We start from the raw sequence: 17,085 nt of genomic DNA, 5'->3' as shown, positions 1-17,085 counted from the left end.
ATTTAGATGCTAACCTGATTTGAACTACTTCACTGGCCTAATTATCTTGCAAAGATACTTCATTAAGCATAATGAAACCAAGGCTTCAGTATCTAGAAGTTCATTTGCTTCTCTAAGGCAGCCATGTAGCTCCTTCCGTACTTAAAGGAGGAAGGAAGGCAGCCCAAAGGCTGAGACTTGTCATACCAAATCCTCTGTCTAAGCCAAGCAGAGCAATTCCACCTTTGGTGAGATGGATAAATGGGTATCAGTTGAGCCATCTGCACTCTGTGCTGCCCCTCAGCTGCTCATCTATCCTCCCTTGTCATCACACAATCATACTCTGAGGTTCAGATGAGAAAAATGGTCAGGAAAAGTAGGAGACGATGTTTCAAGGGCTCGTTGAATGTCTGATAGAGTGCCTTCATCTCAAGTCTGTTCAGAGAAGTGGGTTGTTTTCAGCAGTCATGGTGTCTGCTGAGATATACAAAGAGCTTCAAACTACTAACTACTAAAAAATCAACCAACTTAATAACTATAGTCCTTACAAGACAGATAGCTAAAAGAAAATAATAGGGCGAGCAGTATGCCCTCAGATGGCTCATGTGTTTGAAAGGAGGATGTGAATGGCTTTTATATTAAGACTACTCAGAAATTTCATTCACTCGGTTTCATGTCAGATCAGCAGGTTCTCTCCAGCTTTGGCAATTTTATTCTCTTGTTAATTGTGTGAATACATTCAGTCCTACAAACACACAAAGCTTTGCCAAACTAGAGGAAACATGCAGAATGACTCTGTCCTATCATTTTGGCTTCATGTAAGAGAAAAGGCCTTTTTTCAGTGTCTTGACATGCTATTGTAATCCACTGTCTGAATAAGTATATCCTCTGCTGGATATTCAGTGCTTCTAAGATGGAGCCAAGGGAACTCATTTTTACCAAGGTAAAGGATTCTGAGATGTTATTGAGCATCCATTCCAGTGGTTACTGCAGAAGTGTTCTAACTTGCAGGCAGACTGTAGAGAAAGATTTAATGGTTGACTAGTTCAAACAAAGTTTTTTGAAGGCCCATAGTAAAATTTAATGGAATTAACATAATTTTTAATATGCAAAAAAGTGACTGTGAAAACCGGCAAAAGTGATGCAAATCCTGCAATCTGTTCTCAAAGAACTGCCCAGCCTCACCCAGAAAGTCTGTAAGCAGGGATGAATATGACAGCCTGACCACCTGCTGCAGTGCTTCAACCTCAGAGAGGAATGCTTTCTCCTTCATTTCATTCAACAAAAGGTTAAATATATTAGAAGGCAAAGGAGGACTGTATCTAGAGTGCTTCGAAATATTCCATTTGGTTTCAGTTCTGATTTAGAAAGATGTCTGAAAAGATTTACTCTTCCAAACTTTCATCTTCTGCTGTCTCCTTCCACATATTGCTAGTTCCTGAGTTGGATGGTCCTATTTGACATAGTCTAAGCTCCTAGTAGCTATTCCTTGCAGAAAAACTTAAGGATAAATGTCATTACTCAAAAAGCAGAGAGAAGGCAAATGAGGATTTCTTTTTGCATGTTGCTTATTTCTGTTTCTTCGACTTCTAGGATTAGCAGTTTAGAGTTTTTAGAGTTTAATATGGAAATAGTTCAGCTGATAACCCCTTAACCCTTACTAATTCTGAGGAAATGTCATTTCATGGAGCATTCCTTGTGTTACCTAGAAAATCACAGCTCTGCAGGGCACGGTTGCACAGCTCTGCAGGTAAGGACCAATCCTGCCCTCATGAGAGAAGTTTCATGCTTTCATTTCTAATCTTGTGACATCTCTGGGCTGCTCCTGCAGACAGCTCAGTAGGACTATTATTGAAGCTGCAATACACCGTGCAGTCTTGTTCCTGATCCTGTGTTCTGCTGCATCCTGCTGGAGGAGGACTCTCAAAAGGGAAATGACAGCAATGCATCAGGGCCTGGGAATACACTTGTTCTACTTTTTGTAACTCAAGTTTTGGCAAAGGGAGAGCTTTGTCTCAGCTTACAGCCTGGCTTGTTTCCCCAGTGAAATCTAACCCCCTTCAAAGCAAGGAGACAAGCTGTTTACGTAAAGGCTGTATGAGATATTTTTGTATAAAGGGTAGCTTAGTGAAGTAAGGCCTGTGCATCAGCAACGGGAAGGTTTGCTTGCATCACTACCTGAGTGATGATAGCATAGAAGGGATTTGCTCTTGACACTGGCCCAACACACACTTATATGAGCTCTTATCCTGAGGCAGCACATGGAAGGGCAAAGGTTTGGGTCAGCTCTCCTTGGGCAGCTTGGAGCAGCACAGCCAATGGAGACATAAGATCCAGGGGATCATAGAATCGTGGCATAGTTTGGGTTGGAAGGAACCTTTAGAGATTATCTAGTCCCAGTCCCAGGTCCTAGGCAGGAACATCTTCCACCAAAGTTACACAAACTCCCATTCAAAGGATCTTTGGACCAGACAAAATTATCAGTAAGAATTTCCCTTCTACCAGATGCAAACAATAGAAAGAAAAAGCCCCTGGTGACAAATGCTCCGATGTACCAAAGTGCTCGCTAGTGCAGACATTACTAACAAAGGCCATGAAATAACTGCAAATGTCTTTATTTTTAAAACCAAATCAAATCCCAGCTCTAGGAAAGGCAGAATGACCATAGTGATTGTGTATCTTTTTATTTTCTCATCTGTAAACCCAAAATAGTGACACTGAACCTAAGCACAAACTGTGTGCAGAACTATACCTTAACAGTGCTGGAAATATGCCTAAAGGTCTGGAAAGGACTTTTCACAAGAGAGGAAGAGGCTCTTCTCAATGACAGTGACTTGGTGGCCACCTATTTCTTCCATTTGTTGGGTGCCTGAGAGCTCCCTGGATGAGAGTTGGAGCCAACTCAGGTTGAATATCAGGTTGGATATCATGAAAAAATCTTCTCAGAAGGAGTTCTTAAGCATTAGCACAGGCTGCCCAGGGCAGGAAAGTGGTGGAATCATGATGCCTGGAGGCATCCAAGAAATGTGGAGACATGCCATTTAGCAACGTGCTTCAGTGGCCATGGTGGTGATAGGTTGACAGTTGGACTTGATGATCTTAGAGGTCTTTCTCAACTTTAAGGATTCTATAACTCTTTAAGTCAGCCTGGTGGGGATGAGGTGACAGTTTGACTAGATGATCTTAGAAGTTTTTTCCAACTTTAATGATTCTATGATTCTAATTGGGGATAAATGAACTTTTGCCTCTCAGTAGAATGTGTAGCTGAGGCTTGTGGCCCGTGGTGCTATACTTAAGCTCATCACTGAATCCATTCCACTGACCATTTTATCTGATCGCTTTCCATAGCAGTAGCTCTAGGGGGTCAGTATAAAAGAAATATAAAAATATTTTCAGGTTGAAGAGTGAAGTCAGTATAATTTTGCTAAACATTTCATGACCAAGGATGTGGTAAAAACCCACAAGACTATAAAGTAATCAACCAAAGCCAGTGGAAATACATTCATTTGTTGTCTGGCATTTGTAATTTAAATACATCAAAAATAAAGCCAGTAAAGCTGGCTGCTAAAAGCTGTTAAAAAATTTGTTGTGACATTCTGAGTGTAGAAGCTCAGACTTTCACCTTGGGGTATTTGGACAAACAGTTTGTATTTGAGTAAATCACAGCTTCCAGAAAGGCATCTGGTTCTGTTAAGACTTCAGGACAGGCAGGAGAGTGTCAGTTCCACACTGAGGATTAGAATGAAAACTAAGTTCCACACTAAGGAAAGACTTTAAAGAAAAAAACGCGTTTCCTTCATTGCTAAATGTGACCTACTTCAGCATTAGGGTTTTTCACAAAAATGCATTATAAAGCCATGAGAGACAATGGCTGCAGTAGACTTAAATGATTGCAAGTTACTTCTAGATTGCTTCTCACTCATTAAACAGATGTTTGCACTTCTCATTTTATGCAAGCTTTTCAGTTTTCATACGTGTCCTCACTGACTTGGAGTTCACAACCTGGAGATATCCTTTATTAATATTATATACCAAATCCTAAATCAGTGTTATAGATCAGTGTATCTGCACATTTTCCAACTTACTCATCTTCATTGTTTCCTCTAGTAGGGTGAAAACAGCACATCTTGATCTATTGCATGTTTGACTCTCCTCCTGAATTACTGATGGATCTTGGGCATGGACCGATGTGCTATGTGGTAGACAGATCCCATCAAAGAGAATAAAAAGACATTACTGTGCAAGTAGTGTGTTGTAAACACTGTCTAATTTTGCTCTTGGTAGGTCAGTGTTGTGCAGTGCAATCACATCTTTGCAAGGAGCTCACTTCAGTCAGTACCACATGTAGTTACTACTTGGTGTTCAGTGGTCTGGCATAGACCACTCAAAGTGCATTGTGCCACATGGTTGCTGATGACTGATTTTTGGCTTACTGATGCCACAAAATTTCTCCCTAACTATCTGCTGCTGATCTATACTGTGGAATAATAGGCTGAAGGCATATTCTTATTGGGAAATAAATTCTCATCTCATTATTCAAGTAGATTTTCAAGCTCTCAGCATTCCACAACTTGCAAGGTCATGAATTGCATGTTGTTTCAAATGTGCATATTTGTCTCTGGCCAAGGTGCCCTGTTGGGCTCCATGTGACACTGCAATCAAACAAAGCCTATGCTAGAAGAGGAATTTTAAATGGATCTTTAATGCTAAGTTGTATAATTAGTAATAGACTTGAGAGGGAAAAACATGGAAAAATGAGTGTTAGTCTGTTTAGAAATCTATCTTCGTTGCAGACTGCCAGCTTTTCTGAATGCAGAGTAAATAATTTCTGTTTGGATATTTGGGAAAAAGTTACCATATGATTACATGGCATCTGTAGAAAAGGGCTGGAGTTGTCAGAAGCACCTTCAGCTCAGACAATATCCAAGCAGCTGAGATATGCCAAGTCACCTCTGGTCAGCTGAACTGTACTGCTTCCCTGAGTCACCACAGTGAGAGGTAATGCCCCAGATAGGAGACAGTAGGTCACATTTCAGTGCAAAGCAATGCAGGCCAACTTTAATAATGAGCTATGAAAGCTTAAGCCATGTAACTTTCCAAGAGGGAAGAGTTAATATCTCCACAGACAGTTATTAATAGCCAAGTGTTAAGAACTGTTGTTAAAATTGTTTAACTTTGCATACCCGCAGACGATCCTTGCGTCTCAGTCTCTCTTGATAGACAATGAAGACAAGAGCTCACAGAGAATGAATCATCCTATCTATTTTAAACACCATTGTACAAGAGATGAATGGCATATTAAATATTCCCAGACCTCTCTGCTGACTCCAGTGGTTGCTCACATGAGAAATTCAGGTGGAGGCACGGGTAATGTAGTCAGTGTTTACTCAGAGGAATCCTGGCCATGCTACCTTGGGAAACCTTAACTACTTAAATATCCGAACCTTCTGTTGCTTGGAATTTCTTCTTCACATCAGATCAACTCATCTGCAAAAATAACATTTTGTGTATTTTGCAAAGACTTGTCCACAAACTGGAGAGCTGAACATAGGTACATACTATAACTCACTCTCCAAAATGCAAGAGTTAAAATCCATAAAACTACTGCTACATGTTCATGCTGATTTACAGAAGTACTGTTTATTAGGTCAAAAGTTACCTAGAGGATAAAGATAATTTAGTAGTAATCATGCTCTGAAACAGAATTCACTTCACTCCTATGAGGAGCGGCTGAGGGAGCTGGGATTGTTAAGTCTGGAGAAGAGGAGGCTCAGGGGAGACCTCACTGCACTCTACAACTTCCTGAAGGGAGGTTGTAATGAGGAGGGGTTTGGCCTCTGCTCCCAGGCAGCAAACAGGACCCTGGGAAATGGCCACAAGTTGTACCAGAGGAGGTTTAGGTTAGACCTGAGGAAGAGCTTTTTCTCTTAGAGAGTGGTCAGGCACTGGAATGGCCTGCCAAGGGAGGTGGTGGAGTTGCCATCCCTGGCAGTGTTCAAGAGGTGCCTGGACGAGGAGCTGCGAGATATGGTTTAGTTTGTGGTAGCAATGGTAATGAGAAGACGGTTGGACTACATGATCTTACAGGTCGTTTCCAACCTTGTGATTCTAGGATTCTATGATTCTCTGACACAAGATGTAATGATAAGGAAACATCAGAGTTGGGGGAATTAAAGAATTAGGGCTTGGTTTGTCCTGAACCTCTGTGAAAAACTTCTTTTAGCATTTATTATTTGTCTTGCAATACCTAGATTAGACTACATCAAGCACTGGTAAAAATAAAGACTGTATGAGGTTCTCATCTGGAGATAAGTAACACAGAGTACAGGTCACATGCAGACACTCTGACATCTCTTTCCAGAGCTGAGGTTTTGGTCCTGATCTACCTACATTCAGATCTTGTTCCATTCTGGGGCCTGATTCTGAAAAGTGGACCACAGAGGTGCTGTTGTGGAGGGTGAAGTAAAAAGGAAACGCAACGAAACCAGGAGGTGGCATTTCATGGGAGATGTATGCACTCATAATAAGACATAATATACAGCACCTCCAAACCTCGTTGAACTCCTGGAACAGTTTTGAGTGCTGTATGATGGAAAGCATGGCAGAGGGGATCCATACTAGAGTACAGTCCCATGTCTTGGTTGTTTGTTCATATGCTTATGGATAGTAATTAGAGGGAAGCAAAATGCTTAAAAAATGTTCAAATGAAACAAACCAGCTGCTGATGTGCACTAGAAATACTTGTATGCATTCCTTATTAACATAGCACCATGAGATGCTGGGTCATGTGTGTGGCATGTAGGACTGAGGGTCATGTAAATAAAAGACTGATAACACTCAAAATGCCTTTTCTCAGTGTGCTAGGGAAGCATTACTTAAGGAATAAATCACTCCAGAAGCTACCAAAATTTGCAAGCAAATGCATTGGACAGCTACATTTTTCCTTAAGTAAGAGATGTAACTTTCCTTAAGTAAGGCAAGATCAATTACAAACATTTTGGATTGCACTTTCCACACTTATCAAATATGAAGATCATCTTTAAAATGAGATCTGAGGTATGGACTGGGGGAAGCCTAGTGACATGTATCCTGTGATGCAATAAGACTGCATCATAGGAGGAAAAGTAATTCAGAGTGGGATGGAACTGGAGGGGTGAGAGTAGCAGTGGTAACTCCTCAAGGAGAAATTCAGCTGGTTTAAAAATAATAGTTGCCAGACAAGACAGAAAGTCTTGGAGACAAGCACGTGGCTGCGGCAGATTTTTGTTTGAAATGCTAAGGTGAAGGCAAATTACCATATTCTTCCAGTCTTTCTGTTTCCTTAGATTTAGAAGAAGCCTGAAAAACATGTGGAAATCTCTTGTCTTCTCACTGACTATCCTCTTTTATGGGAAAATAAAGCTGATGTGCAATGTGGACTACTGTTTCTTCTCTGAGTAGGGCATTGATGCTCCCTTTGCTCCCACAATTCAGGAGGTAACTCAGAGGCCAGATACTCTTATAAATGTAATTTGATGCCTATGGTAAGACGGGATGCTCCTTTCAGTTTTTCCAGAGCTCTGAAACATTCCCTCTGCTTCTCTACTAATGCTTGCAGCCAGTTGCCACTGGTGAGGAAGGAAGGGATCAATTCTCAAAGTAACCAGATTATTCCGAGATGGGAATAGGCAGAAGTAGACAAACAACAGCCAGAATGATCCATCAGTCATTCCCAAGGGACTCTTCACAAATAGCCTTTATGTACTCTCAGTGCTGAAATTTACGGGCATTGTTAACAAACAAAGCTCAAGGCATTGCTAGACGAATGAAGTGATTTCAATTATTGTACACTACAGGCAAGCCAACAAGCAAACCATCAAAATGCATGCTTTTGCAGATAATTAGTTCTAAACAAACTGAATGTAGACTTTTGAGTCAAAAGTACTACTTCTGTTACTTGATAGGGAAAGATTAATCATACCAAAGGTTGGATGGCTGCAGTGCACATATCTCCACCCGAGCTGCTCATCCTGAGCTCCTGATAGCGTCAATGAAAGAAAAAGTACACAATTTAAAATATTATGTATGTACTGTATTTTAGATGTAGACTTTACAGTGTGATAATAGCAGACGAGGTGGCCGAGTGGTTAAGGCGATGGACTGCTAATCCATTGTGCTCTGCACGCATGGGTTCGAATCCCATCCTCGTCGGCAGGCAAATCTTTATGAGACTGAATGTGTACAAGTCTATGGGGCCTGATGACATGCATCCCAGGGTTGTGCAGGCTGATGTGGTTGCCAAGACACACTGCATCTTATCTGAAAAGTCATGGCTGTCAGGTGAAGTCCCCAAAGACTGGAAAAAGGGAAACATTACTCCCATTTTTAAGAGGGATAAAAAGGAAGACCTGGGGAAATACAAGCTGATGAGTCTCACCTCTGCATGACAGAATTAGTGGACAAAGGAAAAGCGACTGATATCATCTACCTGGAATTCTGCAAGGCCTTTGGCATTGTCCCACATGACATTCTTATTTCTAAATTGGGAGATATGGATTTGGAGGCTGGACCATTCAGTGGAAAAGGACCTGGTTGGATGGTTACAGCCAGAGGGTCAACAGGTCAGCAGGTGGAGGCTGGTGACAAATGGTGTTCCCAGGGGTCCATCATGGCACTAATGCTCTTTTACATCTTTATGAACAACCAAGGCAGTGGGATTGAGTGCACCCTCAACACATTTGTAGACAGTAGCAAGCAGAGCTTGTACAGCTAATGCAACAGAACTTTGTAAGGAATGTCATCCAAACAGACCTGTCACCCACGTTCAAGGTTTTGCAAGGGGGTGATCTCTGATATGAGTACAGTCTGGGAGAAGAACACATTGAGAGCAGCGTTGCAGAGAAGGATCTGGAGGTCCTACTGGATGAAAAGCTGGATATGAGTGTGCTCTTGCAGCCTGGAAGGCCAACAGTATCCCAGACTGCTTCAGAAGAAGGGTGGCCAACAGTGCGAGGTTGTCCCCCTCTGCTCTGCCCTTGTGAGACCCCACCTGCAGTACTGCAGGCCTGGTGCCCCCCAGCACAGGAAAGATGTGGAGCTCTTGGAGCGGGTCCAGAGGAGGGACACAAAGATGATCAGGAGGACTGGAGCTCATCTCCTATGAAGAAAGGTTGGGTGAGTTGGGCTTATTCAGACTGAAGAAGGAAATCCATGTGGAAATGTGGGAATCTGCTTATAGCCTTTCAGCATCTAAGGGGAGCTTAAGAAGATGGAGAACAAAAGTACTGGGCTAAGAGGGTTTATTTTACCAGCATGTTCTATAACACTTGCTAATTTTGGTCAAATAGCTTCCCTCCAGGTCGCCCATGGGTAGCTGGTATAACCAGCAGGATACGCATTGTAACTATCAATTCTGGAGTGAGTGCAAGTTTTTTTGCTGTTACAGTGTCTGTTTGGCGAATAAAGTTTCTGGTCATAAACTATGCCGTAAAAGATGGAATCGCCTTCTGTGTTTGTGCAATTAAAAACTAATTAAAAAGTCATGTTGTAATGCCAGTAATGACCTTCTGTGCATATTCAGGCAGTGAGTATTTTCCCTGTATTCCTTTTTATTTGAACAAAATGATTTTGTTCTTCTTAGTGTCTTTTCTGTGGCAAAGGTAAGGAATTCTAGATGCATCTCTGGTGTAAACAAATGTATGAAAAATAAGGAACAAATTTCTTGCAGTGAATTTGAAGAGCTTTCATCCAGCTAATAGAAAATATGGAGATGAAGCATTAGAAAGAGCACTACAGGGTAGAAAGTGATTTTGTTCTGTGCATATGTTAAAGAAAGCAATATGAATGCATATTTCTATATGCTCAGAGCAAGAGGGAGGGGATTTTATGTTGTGGACAGTTGAGCACAAACTTCTTAACTATTTTCTGTGTCTGAGCTTTAACTGGTGGAGTGCTGCCCTGGGGCTCTGAGTGAGTCAACCCTGTGGAGACAGTACAATCATCACCTTGTTTCACCTTTGTCCTGGCCTTCTAATGTTTCCTAAGTGAGCAACAGCTGCATATGAGAGTAAACTCTGCTTGTGCCAAGGCTCGACAAGCATCCTCTTCCCACAGCACCCTCGAGAGTGACCTCACTGCCAAAGCACCTCCAACCTCCTTTCTTCTTCCCTTCCTTTCTTGCCTAGTCTACTGTCCATACCTGCAGTCCTCAGGGGAGACAATTGTTGTGACATCCATAGATGAAATGAATAATTATAAGACCTTATAATTTGTATCCTTCATGTTTCTCAAAACATTTCAGCAGTGTCTGTAAGTTGGCATCTCATTTTTCCGAAGCAGATGTACCTGAGGCAAAAAAGAAAAATAAGGACTGTAGTTCAGTATTTGTTCCAGGCTTTAGATGACTCACTGGGTCTTAACCAGGCATTAAACATTTAGTCTTAACTGGTTGAATGTACTTCCCCTGTAGCTATGGGCCACCCGAGAGAGTAACTCTTAACAAAGACTGAATTAGGAATCATTGCACCCAACTTCACACGTCTCCATTTGGATTAGTTTCCTTTTGAGTCCGGTTTCCTTTTGAGGCTGTAGAGAAAAGTAACATACAATTCATTATGTCTACTGTAGCATGAGATAGACTGCACCTATTGTTCTCCTTTGATCATAAAGATTATTCAGTGACAACTGGCTTGACAATTGATGACTGTATTTTAAAAGCTGATGTTCATTGAGTTGATTTTCATCCATTGTGATAAATGCCACTGTTATCTAAGGTTACTTCTAATACACCACGGAGTCTGTTTGCTGGCCTGTGATGTACATGATGTTCTGAATCAGCTGCAGGGTACAAAACAGACTGGTATTTCTTGGTCTGGTGTGTAACTTGTAGTTCTTATGGATTCAGATAACATTGTAACTTAAAAGTTCTACAAAGCTGTTGACTACGAAGGCCTTTTGTCATCCAGAACTTGTGAAAGAGGATGAGGAAGCAAGAGGAAAGGACCCTGCTGTGATAGGGGGGTTGGAAATTGATGATCTTTGGGGTCCCTTCCAACCCAAGCTATTCTATGATTCTATGTTTGTGGTTCTGGCATTCCTCAGCATTACAGTGAGTTTTAGAGCTGATTAGCCTTGGCTAAGGAGGAGATAATAGGAAAAATGAACTACTGTACAAGAAATTTATTTGTAGAGTGTTGTAACTACTGAAAGCCACATCTTCCCACCCATCATATTATGGTGTAATCTCTGAAGTGAAACAGGCTTTTCCAAGCTTGTGCCATCATCAATCCCAGGCAAAAAATGAAGCTTCCTCACTATTATTCACATTACCAGTACCTGCCTGTTTGGAAAACAGCATTCATAGGATAGGAGCTCTAGATAGTAGTATGTACATGACATATTCCTTTTCAATTTATTATTTTATAATTTTGTGTGATAAAATTGAGTGCTTTTCACTTATTACCTTTTTCAGTAAATGAGACCCAAGCCATGTCTCTTGATTAAGCAGTATAGAAAGTGACTCATAACTCTGTGAGACACCTCATCTCAGCACAGCCTGCTATGTGAGGCTGGGATGAATTATGGTCATCCCAACCTTGCCCATGCAGCCACTGGGATATGCGTCTTCCCGGAACAGTTAATCTCAAATTCCATTTGAGCCCCTCCTGATAGTACCACTAGAAATATGCAGTCATGCCTCAAAGGGCCATTTTGATTTAACTAGAGAAACAGAGAGATAAAATATAATCACTCCTTCCTGATTAAAAGAAAAAGACCTCTCTGAAGTAATTTTAATGGAATGGGAAGATGAGTATATTTGAAGACTAATATCCATTTGGCTAAATTAATTACTGAGATAAAAAGTTCTGATGGGACCAAAATAAGCCAAAACCCAAAGCCTATTCAATCTGTGATAAGATACTCGCTGGTTTTGATTAATTTGGATGAAGCCTTAAACTTAAACTGTATGCTACTCTGCTACATCTCCATAGTTAGGAAGCTGCTCCTGGAGCTATTCTCCATCATGTAGCTGTTTTCTGCCACAAATCCCATAAACACTACAGCCACACTTCTAATATGGTCACAGTCTGGAGGGTTGTATAGACCCCTGTGCTTCCTGCCAGCAAAAGTAATGCTCCAGATTTCAATTGCACCACTCTTATACAATATGAGTACACCACAGGTATTAGAATGAATGTGGTTGTTTTATTCACTATAGAAAGAGAAAAATATCCACAGAAAAAGAAAAGAATGCAATACAGAACCATTAAAGGTTGGCTTGAAAGAAAGCTCAAGAGATTACCTGATCCCCTTGCCTCTTCCTGTGCAGGTGCAGAATTAACTCTGTCTGAGCTACAGTGGGCATGAAATCATATCCATTTCCAAGGGACTTTATATAAGCACATTTTCTTGTTATTTCAATCTCTTATTCTTCTCTTATTTTCAGCCAATTATATTTGGTTAAAAAAATAAATAAATAAAAGTGATAGGAAGGAAAAAGTCCAGAAAAAAAAGAGTTATCCAGAGAAAGTGCACTTCTCTAAACCTTACCTGTTGAATACAAGTGGAAGGAAAGATGTGCCATGTTCTGTCTACAAATAATTGATATTTCTGTACTGGCTATTTTCAGAAACACATTTGTGAAAAATGGACATGCCTTACAGTCCCTGGTATTTAATCCAATCTCATGGAGAAGTCCTTGGGGAGACACTTGTTGACTTCAGTAACAGATAACTTGTGCCACATTTCCTCAAAGAATTCTGATGAAGGATCCAAACTGATTGCTGATGAGTTTTGTATGTATTCTCTACTGTCTGCATTGTAAATGCCAAATTTCTGCACACAGGCCATTAGCAATGTAAAATGCACACTGGCATAGTTCTCTAATGCACTGAACAATTTACTAGTGTGATCTATGAGGAAAAAATTTGTTTTCATCAGTTGTTACTGATTTTGTGTTTTACAGTGCCTCTGAAATACTCTTTGAACCTCATTAGCTATGAAGCATTGTGCTTTATCTCCTTTTAAAATATCTAGACAGAGCCAGTGCTGAGAACAGAAAGAGGCAGGACAAGATTATTTTACGCTTATTTCCTTACATAGGTGACTTTGCCACTTCATTCAAGTCCATAACCATTTAAACATGAACATGATGAGGATATGATGAAAAGCCAGGCTCTTCCATGCTGGTACATTAACTGAAAAAAAAAAAAAGACTTCTTTTCTCATAATGTGTCCTACCACTATGAGAGAAAATCCTGAAAAATGTTGCTTCTGTTCCCACTCTCTCCAGTCACTTGAGTTTCATGGATTTGAATCCTCAGTGCAACACTTCCATAGGGTGATAATTCCCTGCTACCTAAATTCTCAAGTATATTTGACATCTATGACTGTCTAGGCAACACAGGCTGCTATTTAGGTGTTATTGCCTCTCCCACAGTTTATCCAGTTATCCAGACCTCTCAGACCTTACATTTTTTCTACCACTGAGCATTTCCAAACCTACATAGAGTGCCCTGCAGCAACCTGCCTAGGCTACTGAGCCATCAGATAAAGTACAGAGGCAACAAAGCTGTATTTCCTAAAAGTGCAAAATACTTGGTTATATAAATGTAGTGAGATGGAGGAATGTGAGGAGAAAGGATGGGAGCAGTGGGGCACTGGATGCAGAAGGGATACCTAAGTAGGTGGTCTAGAGTGAAAAAGAACATAAAGGCCTGTCTGGGAAATGTCTGTGACCCATTAGCCAGATATATTCATAAATTGCCTTCACTCTGAGATTGGAGTTCAAGGCTGAAACTTCCTAGTAGATGATCAGGGTGACAAAGCTGAGCATAACCCCATTTACATACATTTGAAGATTTATCCTCCTGCCGTTTATACACCCTCCAGCTGAACTGCTTCTGACCCAGTGATGGGGCAACCAAGCTCACTGTGGGCTGCAGCATGTGTGTCCATAAAGGCAGCACTGTGCAGCCCTTAGGGACTGCGCAGAATGGGAGAGCTGTCGTGAGGGTCACGAGGAGGTGCCGGCAGATGGCACTCAGGAATATTCAGGAACACTTGGGAACAGGGATTACCTTGGATTTTCAAGAACAGAAAGAGTTCTATTTCCATTATTTTCATTTTCTGTGGAGGAAACAGAGCTCCAAGTGGAATCCACTTCTGCTGGTGTAAAGAGAGGCAGCTGATTGCCATCACCAAAAGACCAATCACACGGTTGGGACTGGGCAGTGATTACATTCATCTATTGCTAGATCAGATAAAGCTGAATGCCAAAACAAAGTAATGTTTTTTATGCAAGTACTGTCACTTCTTGCTCAGGTCCTCAGTGGCTGAGCCTCCAGGCACAAGACAAGGGTCATTTCTGTTCTGTAGGTGTCTGATAGTCCTCCAGTCGTCAGACCCAGCCTCTTTTTACCATGTTTTCCTTGGAATTTAAAATAATCTCAACATCAGTTGGTTATATTTGAATGTCTTTATATAGGTGATTCCTAAATAAGGTCATTCCCCTCTAACTTTCTGGCTCTTTACTGAGAAATTTTGCATCTGTAACACTTTGCCTCTTGCAATGTTGCAATAACATCTTTTATTTTGCATCTTCTCACACTTACCTGCTGACCGTATCCCAGCAACAGCAACTGGGGGTCTGACTGAACTTCATTGTCTTCTATTGGCACAGGGAGAGCAAGGAACAGTGAGACAATGTATTTCCTTCTCATTTAAGTGTAATGGAATCTACATATGCAAAATGGCATACTTAAGCTATATGCAAGCCCACAGAAACAGGTTTTTCTTATGAGCCAAATGAAAGATTGCTTTGTAAATTGAGAAACTGAGCAAAAGCAGAAATTTACATTTGACTTTTGACTATGGAAAAGAAATAAACAAAATTTATATACATCAGCCTTCCCCGGTTGAAGTGCTGTCATTGTGGCATTGTTCCATTTAGTGAGTGATGGGACACAAAGTCTTTCACTGTTTGAAAAGATGATGATAAACTGTAGTCATAACTGAAGCATTAACTGTGAAAAAGATTGATAGATAAAGGTGAATTTAACTTTTCCTTCCTCCCTGTCACATACCCTGCAGTAGCTTAGCATCTGTACCACTCTTATTTACCACGCTGGCATTTGTGCAATATGATTCATACATCACACTGAATTTAGGTGTTGGGCTCACTACCAGGGATTTGGTGATGGGGTAGGTATATTCACAATGCTGGGATGCAGCGTTTTGACAGCCCCCTTCACTGACCTTGCCCACTTGGCTTTAAGATGCTGCCATGCTGGGTCATTTCCAGCCCCTGCTTGATGCAATATCTCGTTTCCCATAGAAGTAATAGAATCATAGAATGGCTGAGATTGGAGATTTTTCCAGTATAGGTTTAGAGATTACCGAGTCCTAACCACCTGCTGTGGGCTGCTTACCACCCACCAGCTCAGGCTGCCCAGTGCCCTATGCAACCTGGCCTTGAATGCCTCCAGGGTTGGGGCATCCACAGCTCCTCTGGACAGCCTGTACCTGAGTCCTCTGTATTTCTCTCTTTTCTATGCTGGACTATCCTTTTAATATCCACTTTAAATTTCCTTCTAGAAAACAGAATATCCATTTTAGAACAGTACATTCATTCCTTCCAGCCAGCAGAAAACAGCTGCTGTTGCACAGTTCATCTCTTCTAGTCTCTGAAATGTTTTCATGCTGCACTAATACAAATAAATAAACTGCAGTACACTGTATAAAACTCTTATTAACGAAGGACTAATCTTATTAAACAAAAGAATGCTCTGAAATAGAAAAAGACTGTTCAAAATGCTTCACTATCCGTGATTAGTCAAGGTGGAATGCCAGTATGGTTCCCTTGGCTTTATAGCTGATTTACCTCAGATGGAGCTACATTACAAAAATAAAAAGAAAGGAAAGGAATTTTAAATGAATTCAGCAATATTCTATCCAACAATTTTTGAATTAGAGTTGCTCTTAACTAAGTCCTTCATTTCATTTCATTTACTGCTCTTTGGATAGCTGAATCACTGCCTTTCAGTGCACCAGAAGAGGGATCACAAAATAACGGGAATAATCAATCTGCAGGCTACTCTGTCATGAGTAATCCACTATTGACAGAAGTGGGAGGCTAAGCTTTCTGTGGAGACAACCTTTGGAGCGTACAGTTATATGGCACATCTTTTGTCTGATTATTGTGATCTGATCTGAGCTCAGTAAAGGACACAGAATACAGATGTCACACAGATAAGCCAAATTTTTGGATTTCACTTAGTTTTTGAAATATCCATGTTCTCACTGAAGAGAGAACAATCAAAAATACATAGAAAAATGTGCAGATTGGAGAGCAGGATGCATTTTCAATGAGATCAACAAATGAGGAACAACTCACTTGCCTGCTTTGAAGGCAGGATCCCTTCCACCCATAATAAATACATCTCCTGTCACTTGTCATTTTGCTCAGTTTTAACCACTTGAGCTGAAACTTCCCAGCTTGGGAATTCTCCCTGGACCTGAGGTACAGCAAAACTTCCAACCAGACCAACAACAAAGTTTCAGTTTCCTCCAGTTCTCTGCTCTGTTGCTGATTTGAACTGGAAGGACTGAGTTTGGGAAATCTTCAATCTCTGCTGTTCTTGATCCTCTGATCCAAATGGGAGAAACTACTTTAAAACAAACAAACATTAAAAAAACACACTTCTATACAAACACAGTAGAGACATTTGTAGTTGACAAACAGAAAGACTGCATTCAGAGTCAGCCTCAACCTTAATGGCCTTTGAAATAAATGATGTATGCCTAGCTATTGGAGAAGATCATTTATTGCTACTTCTTGCAAGATGTGAACGTCTCTCAAAACACCATTAATGTCTTGCACAGAGCTTTCCCCTGCCATCTGAAAAAAGTGAGAAAGTGATGAAAGTGTCATTCATTTCCTCTCCAAGAGCTGCTATAGAAGCAATCTCTGTCTCTTATCTCTGCAAACTTTAAAGACTCTCACTGAATTTGGAGACTGAGATGAAGCACAACCCTTTGATATCTATTCAATCTCAGCGTGCCAGTGTCACTATGTCAACTGCTTCTGCTGCCATAGCACAGTATAAAGCTCCTAACCTTCTGTATCTT

The 17,085-nt window shown here is 40.9% G+C and overlaps 1 long non-coding RNA gene and 1 other non-coding gene across 2 annotated transcripts in view; both read left to right on the top strand.

Annotated features, from left to right (window-relative positions):
- LOC149918716 (uncharacterized) overlaps positions 1 to 17,085 on the top strand; it is an 84,861-nt gene that overhangs the window by 54,569 nt on the left and 13,207 nt on the right. The window lies entirely within an intron of this gene.
- On the top strand, positions 8,088 to 8,169 carry TRNAS-GCU (transfer RNA serine (anticodon GCU)). Its single transcript has one exon. It is a non-coding gene; the product is annotated as a tRNA-Ser (tRNA).

This window comes from Phasianus colchicus, chromosome 3, assembly GCF_987193195.1.
Source record: "Phasianus colchicus chromosome 3, bPhaCol1.hap1.1, whole genome shotgun sequence".
In the NCBI taxonomy this organism is placed as follows: Eukaryota; Metazoa; Chordata; class Aves; order Galliformes; family Phasianidae; genus Phasianus; species Phasianus colchicus.
This window is presented reverse-complemented; position numbering and strand designations above follow the sequence as displayed.